The sequence below is a fragment of the Heloderma suspectum genome, chromosome 3, assembly GCF_057233095.1.
Source record: "Heloderma suspectum isolate Gila_16-S chromosome 3, 16-S_ref, whole genome shotgun sequence".
NCBI classification, from domain to species: domain Eukaryota; kingdom Metazoa; phylum Chordata; class Lepidosauria; order Squamata; family Helodermatidae; genus Heloderma; species Heloderma suspectum.
Genome location: NC_139460.1, coordinates 140,119,680 through 140,127,699, shown reverse-complemented (window position 1 = coordinate 140,127,699; position 8,020 = coordinate 140,119,680).

Genomic DNA, 8,020 nt, shown 5'->3' with positions numbered 1-8,020 from the left:
CAGTTCACATCTCCTGTTAGAGGGAGAGCGGCACAAATGAGAATCCCTTTGATATCTCCAATCGAAGATAACATGAGGATTCCTCTCCCCACAGGGGGGCAAGGCCTGCAGAGGTTGCTCAACCTCCATTGGCTGGCTTGGGCCCCAGGATGGGGTGGAGGTTGCCCTCCCCTGCTTTACAGGTTGGGGGTTTCCCAAACAGGATTCATTTACCCCCCATACTTCCTTTGTGGGCAATCATTATGAAACTTACATAAAGCATAGAAGCGACCCTAGCTAAGAAACCAACAAAATTTCAGGATAGCTGCAGCAGTTTATGTGGAAAGGCAGTCTTCAAATTGGGGGGGAAGGATTTCTTCGTGCGTGTGTGTATGTAAGTGTTCAGCAGTTTGTATGAAATGGCATACATCATAAGATGTCCTCCAGCAAGAAACCTGTATGATTTCAGAAGAATAGGTGCAGGAGCTAGAGAGTTATGATGAATGAAAAACAGTTTATGGTTTGTTTGTTTGTTTATTATTATTATTATTATTATTATTATTATTATTATTATTACATTTCTATACCACCCAATAGCCGGAGCTCTCTAGGCGGTTTACAAAGATTAAAAACATTAAAAATACAATATACAGAGATTAAAAACCATTTACATAAAAAACACATGAACAGACAATATACACAAAAGAAACATGTATCTAAAACAACTTCAAACAACAATCTCAAATCTCCAAAACAAACTCAATCTCAAAAACAAACAACCATAACCATAAGACATTCCATAAGACATTTACTTTTCAGTTGGCAGCAAAGTCACAGAAAGTGCAATAGGTCAGGGGCGGATGATGGACATGGAGCATATAGTGGCAGAGGCAGAAGGACTTGAACATCTATCTTTTTCCAAGCAACTACCCAGTGCTACACCCTCCCAGGTCCCACAGACTCCACCAAACCTCTTCAGACATTTGTGCTCCAGGGAGAGAAGATTAGCAAAGAGCACTGAACACTGGATCTGTTCTGCAATATATTACTTCAACATCCCTGCCGCAAACCACAGGGATTGGAGAACACTGGTAAAACCATTCACTGTGGTTGGAAGCTAGAGCTGTCATCACAGAACTACATCCCCTCCCTCACCTTTCCCCCCAATCTGCCATTTTCCTTATATGGAGAGCTTGGGGAGAAACGTATCTTTTTAAAACACATGCACACACAGTCTGTGTCTTTTGGAATCGCTAACAAAGTTTTGAGAGTGTTCATATTCAGATTCGGACCCTGCTTTGATTCAGACATCTCCCGAATATTTCCAAATCATTCCGATTTGATTTGGCATTTGGCCAAATCTAAAGAACACCCCTAATTTGTATATATGTATATCCTTCACCTTCTAAAAGAACAATTTCACAAACATTTATTTAAAAGTTTCAAAACTGCTCAGGACACTGCGGGGAAGTGCAATTCTGATGTCATTATGCAGAAGCACTAGGCTCCCTCTATGGCTTGTTTGTGCCCCAAGTCCCTTCCAGTGCCAGCTGCGCCCCAGTTCAAGCTCAGCCGCTTCAAAGTCCTGCAGAACTGGTTTTCTGGAACATTTCTTAGGAGCAAAAATGTGTATTTGGCTACAGAGTGGCAAGAGAGGCACTATCAAAGTGCCTCCATCATTATGAAAACATCATGTTTGTCTTTGCCCTGGTCCTTTAAAACAACAACAATCTAAGTTTGTTGCCATCACCAAATCTTATGGTGGTGAATTCCATAAACTAGGCTGCAATCTGAAATGCAGTTATGGGGCAGTCAGCCCTATTGAACTGCGGGGGATTTATTTCTGAGTAAATATGTGTAGCGTTGCCCTGTTAAGCATTGTATGAAGAAGTACTCACATTGTCATTAGGAACCTATTCCTGTTCAGTTTCATTGGGTAACCGTGGATCCCAGTAAGTAAGAGGGCAAAAAGAAAAACAACTTTATACAGCTTAACGTTATATAAATCTGTTGTGTTTTCCTTTGGTCATCTCCACTATGCACATGTATTGAGTTCGCTATAATTTCTTCCAAGTGACTTTCTGAAGCATAAAATTGGGCTGTATAATCAGTAGGTATGACTCCTTTACCTATTAAAAATGAAATGTAAGCACAGTTTTAAAACCTGGTCCAGGTATAGTATGTGTTAATCGTCACCAGTGATGCCACTTCCATTATCCACTATGTTCCCATGCCTAGCCCTATGCACTGAGCTAGGTACTACCACACGGCACCAGAAAGGGAACATTAGAAGAGCCCTGCAGGATCAAACCAATCTAGCCAATATACTCCAGCATCCAGTTTCCTACAGTGGTCAAAACAGATGCCTCCAGGAGCCCTAAAGCAGGACATAATGACAGTCACCCTAGGAGCTGCTACGTCTCTGGAGGGAGATGCGCTGAGGCGAAACTGACAAGTTTTTTGTCAATTTCATCTCATCTTTTTGCCTTGTTAACTATAGTAAGGGGTGGGCAACTTGTGGCCTTCCAGATCTTTGGGCCTACAACTTCCATCAGCCCTAGTCAGCATAGCTAATGGTTATGGGATTATGGGAGTTGTAGGCCAAAACATCTGGAGGGCAGTAAATTACCCACCTCTGACTAGCTGCAGTGGTGAATGGTGGAAAATCTTGTTAAATTCACTCTCCCCACCCCCAGCACCACCAAAGATTGTGTGTGTACAGAAAAGCTGGACTGCTACATTCTATGCATTTTAATATTAAAAATGAAATGACCTATTTTTCCCCTTTCACCTCTGCAATTGTGATAGTTCCAAGGCAAAATGAGGTGAAACAGAGAGCCCCTTCTAATTTTAATCTATGTTTTTCATGGAAACTGTATAGTTTGAACTGCATAACAGCATTTTAGAGCAGGTAATTGTACACACCACCACTGAGCACATGACAAGCCACACCTCCAAAACTAAATGGGGCAAAATTGCTCTGACAATTTACACCTAAAATGATTGAATTACAACTGCAACCCAAGTTCCAAAAATTGCTGCAAACCAGCACTTTAAAAGCAGGAGCAACAGCAACTAAGGATGGTACGTGGAGTGGGGTTAAGGGATGCAGTCGTCTGGAAGAAATAGTGTATGGATTTGCAGGAATAAATGAGTGAGCAACTGGTGTCAACATCAAAGGGGCAAGGCTAGTGTCTTCACACCAGTTGTTTCAGTTTTTCCCAAGATACTGCTTGAAGTGTTATAGAAACATAATTGACTTGGCCAGCAACAGAAATGTATTGTGTATATTTGTGGGCAATAATGCTTTACAATACTTCCTCTGTCTGAAAACGTTACCTTCAGTGTGTCGCCTTGTGCTTAAGGGCTTGGAAACCTGTTGATTGAGATCCTAGAGGGTGGATGTGCGTGTGTGATTTCCTTATGTCTGCTTTGCTTCTTCAGAAAACTCAGGCTTAAATACATGAATATGTTTAAACTGGATTGTTTATTGAACATTTGTATAGAGAAAAACAAATAAAAAATCACAACCAAGAGCCAAATTTCCTGTCTTGTATTTCTGTGTGGTTTAATTCTATGTCAAGAGGAAATAAAAGATGTCCAAAAATTAAAAACCCTTCACTCTAAGGCTTCCCAAATGCTGCTGTACTATGTTAGTTCATCAGCATTATAGAGCAAGTTCTTCTTATCCTTCTTCCATTGCTGGAAGCCACCTTCTACCCATGACTCGGCCCCACTGAAGCCATTCTATTGGCATATCCGGTTTTCTGCTGTTGAGCAGGACTTCCACCATATCCTATAGCCCCTGAGGTGATGGATCTTCAGTATGGGATTGCACCATTAGCAGAACTTTCTGGATGATAGGAAACGTCTAAAAATGTTTCTGTGCAAAACCCATGAAGAGAAAACAATGAGACATTGATCAAACATATTTATAAAAGGGAAACATTGATGAAAGGAAGGAGACTGACCAGCAAATTCCTCGGTCACTTTGGTGACACTAATAACCATAACTTCAATAATGAAACCAATAACTCTAGAGCAGTGATAGGCAACTTGTGGCCCTCCAAATGTTTTGGCCTACAACTCCCATCATCCCTCACCATTTACTATGCTGGCTAGGGCTGATGGGAGTTGTAGGCCAAAACATTTGGAGGGCTACAAGTTGCCCACTGCTGGCCTAGAGGTATTGGCTTGGGTATAAAGGTGCCTTCTGCTAAGGGAAAGCCTCTTCTGCTCATGGAAGGGCTATTTCTGACTAAGTGGAAGAGCACTGTGTGAGAAACATGACCTCAAAATTGAGAGATGGTATTATTATTATTAATAATAATATAGTTTAATTAATATAATTAATAATTCATGTAATTTATATGATTACATATAGTGCCATACATGTATATGATTCTTAACAAAGACTTAGAAGACAGATCACTTCCACCAAAGGACTTAACCATCTAGAAAAGAACACCAGGGAGGCAAGGAAGGAAGGAGAAGACAGGGATAAACCGAGAAAGAATATGCAATTATGTATGTGTACAAGCTGTATGTACTTAGGCTTCATTACTGTAAGGCAGGGCTGTGGAACCTCTAGCCTGCAGTCCAAATGCACATCTCCGAGCTTCTCCCCAGGCCACGCTTCCTCGCTGGTGCTGCTCTGGGTTATTGATACTATTTATTCCCAGGACGGGGAACTTGTGGTCCTCCAGATATTTTGGGTAGACAGCTCCCATAAGCTGCAGCCAGCATCGTCAATGGTCAGGCATTATGGGAGTGCAATGGCCCCAGGAGTGTAACCAAGTCACCTGTAGTTTAGAGGGGCCTAGAGACCCATAGTGCTCTCTTTAGGTGCATTATAAGAGCAGTTCTCTTGCTAGCGGGCCTCTTGGCTTGTGAGATGAGTCAAAGGTCGATATCGCTGCCTCAGCACATTCCATGCTAATGAGCTACTGTTTATCTTATCAGGGCCTAGGAAGTGCCCGATAAGTGAGGCTCTGTTTAGGCTATGTTTACAGGTGTCTGTGCTTGGAAAGTTCTGATTGCTTTCCCTCTGAGGTGGGGCTGTTAGCCTATGCTGGGAAAGTTGCAGATGAACGCTAATTAACGCTTGCTGCTGTCATGCTGCCTCACTGCTAACATGTATGTTATAAGACCCATTTTACGCCATGGCTCTGGTTCAAAGAAGCTGTCTGATCCAACCATTGGGTACGCCTGTGTGCTGTAAGTATTCAATAAAGTCTCCTTGTAAGCAAACCTAGATCTGGTTTCTCATTATCTCAGCACCTCCAAACCTTAGCAGCCCACAGCCGGGGCATACAGGGAGTTGTAGTCCAAAACATCTGGACAGCATCAGGTTGCCTACCCTTCATTGACTCCATTCCCCTCTGTCCCCAACTACAGAGCTGGTAGAGGGGACCTTGCACAAGTTGGGCAAGGAAATTGAGAGCCAGTGTGGTGTAGTGGTGAGAGTGATGGACTGGGAGCTGGGAGATCCGGGCTCTAGTCCCCACTTGGGCATGGAAGCTCACTGGATGACTTTGGGCCAGTCACAGCCTCTCAGCCCAACCTACCTCACAGGGTTGTTGTTGTGAGGATACAACGGAGAGGAGGATGATAATGTAATCCGCCTTGGGTTCCTTGCAAGAGGAAAAAAGGCGGGATATAAATGCAATAATAAATAAATAAATGGCTGGATGCAAATGTCTTCTGCCCCATTGTGTACTGAACAAAGGTAAGAGTGAAATCTGTAACTCTCCTCACTTTTGGCACCTGGAATGTGGATCCTGACAGGTTTCAACTGAGATAATGCAAAACTCAATAGGAAAAAGGTTCCCTCCTTTGCCATAAGGTATGGGGATTAGGGGCTTGTGGCAAAACTGGGTTGTGAGCAGGAATTTGGTGAAAACAAGAGCTGAGGTGTTCTCAGAGGCAGTTCCATGCATAGGTAACAGCAACAGAGAAAGGGCAGAGTGGTTTGAGGAAGCAGGAGACACTGAGATGGGTGAATGTGGTGGAGCTGGATAACTGAGGGTCACAGGCAGGAATGTGTCAGGTTATATGACAGCAGAGAAAAAAGATGGGTAGGGCCATGGAGGGTTTTTAAGGTAAGGACAAGATGTTTGCTCAGGATCTGGGCACCAGCAGGAAACCATTGAAGGGATTTAAAGAAAGTATCACATGGTCAGAGCAGCACATTGTTTGCACAAGCTCTTTTCAGTACCATTTTGTGGCCCATCAGATTTTCTATCCTATAGAAGGCAGAATGCACTTAATACCAATGGAAAAGGGTATAACTTTTACCTAGGGTGCAATCCTATGCATGTTTAGATAGAAAAAGTCCTACAACTCCGAGCATAGGATTGCACCCCTGATTGGTCTTTTATAGTCATAACAACTTGTCTGTTAGACATGCAACTATCTCTGAGGCCCAATTTCTCTTCCTCAACCACCTCTTCAGTTGCATTGGTACAAGATACTTGGGTGCTCTGGATTCCTTAAATCACTCACATTAAGGATTCTGCAGAAATAAAATCCATAAGCAGGAATGGCTTAGCATTTTTCTGTTTATTTTTTCCTGTTTTGCATCAGAACTCTTCTTTACAGGCTGATATCCAGTATCTTTTATTCTTGCAGTCCTTATTACTAAAGGTACGGCTCCTTTCTAGTGTGTATGCAATATATCTACATTTTGAACTGCAATCATTATGTCCTTTCAATAGTCCATGCCGTTCCAAGGCTCTTCTGGATGAGACCTTTGGTTTTCCTTTCTCATCTTCCTTGCAATGTGCATTACAGCTATTTCAATACATTTTACAACTCTGTGGGCTGTAGAGATTACATAATGAAGGGCAAGAAGAGGGGACTAACTAAAAGAAGAAATAATGAGACCATTAACTCCCTATCCATCCTTTTCTGCTTCCTTGGAACCTCTGCAATTCAGACAGGTGCCTAAGGTATGATTGAGTGGAGGTACATTTCCCTTGGCAAACCTAGTCCTTATCTGTTCATGCTCAAAGTAGTACATGGCTGTGTCCTGCTGTTCACTGGTAAAGCTTATTAGGAGCACTATGGATTAGCTGAGGAGCAAAATATATGGAGTGGGGAGGAAGAGTTGCAGTCCTGTTACCTAATCAATACAATATGATATCCTAAAGCAGGGGTGGGACAGCTCAGGCCAAACCAGCCCCTCCTAGGGTCCCAATCCAGCCTTCCACATTTCCCCAGAAGGCCATGCTGCCTTCCCCTGGCCCCACCCCCTCTCCTCCAACCATCAATAATTTGTGCAGTTTTTTCCTCATTCTAAGTGGTTGCAATGCCTTTGACCTTTGGCCCTGTGATCCTTGTCTTTAGTCTTGCTTCCTTTGCTTTTGGCCCTGCCCATCACTGGAATGCAGCCCCTGAGAGCTTCTCCAAAACTGAGCTCTGCCCTCAAGCTAAATGAGGTCCTAAAGGATTTGGTGGTAATGGTGATACACCCTCTGACACTAATTGGCTGAGGTACCCTAATGTCATAGAAGGGTGGGGTAGGCAAAAGGGTCACTAGCTGCTATTGGCTGGGCTGCTGTGTGGCATTTTTGAGGGGTGATGCAGAGAGATGGCCTACCAAAGGGAAGGCAGCAGTCAAAACCACTTAGGAAGGAAGAAAGTTGAAGCTCAGAAGGCAGCAGGCCAAGAAGTGAAACGTGATGAGGGAAGGCAGGCTGGAAGAGAGAGAATGAGGAAAAGGGATGAGGGGAGGTCCCAGCAGAATGAGGGAAGGGTAAGAAGCAAAGACTCAGAGGGGAAGGAAATGGGGAGAGGGAATGGAGACATGCAGCCCAGAAGGTCAAAAGCTGCAGAGATGAGGATGGCTGTAATATACATATTGATTTGAAATAACCAGCAAAGGTTTTGTCATTCTGTGATGTATATTCCAAAGGGACTGTAACTGAAGAATACGAAATATTGTGAGGGGAGAAGAGATGTAAGGAGAGCTATTTTGGCCCAGCTGACTCCTTCCTTGTTCATGAAGGATGGTCCTAGACTCAAGAACCCAGTGATGCAG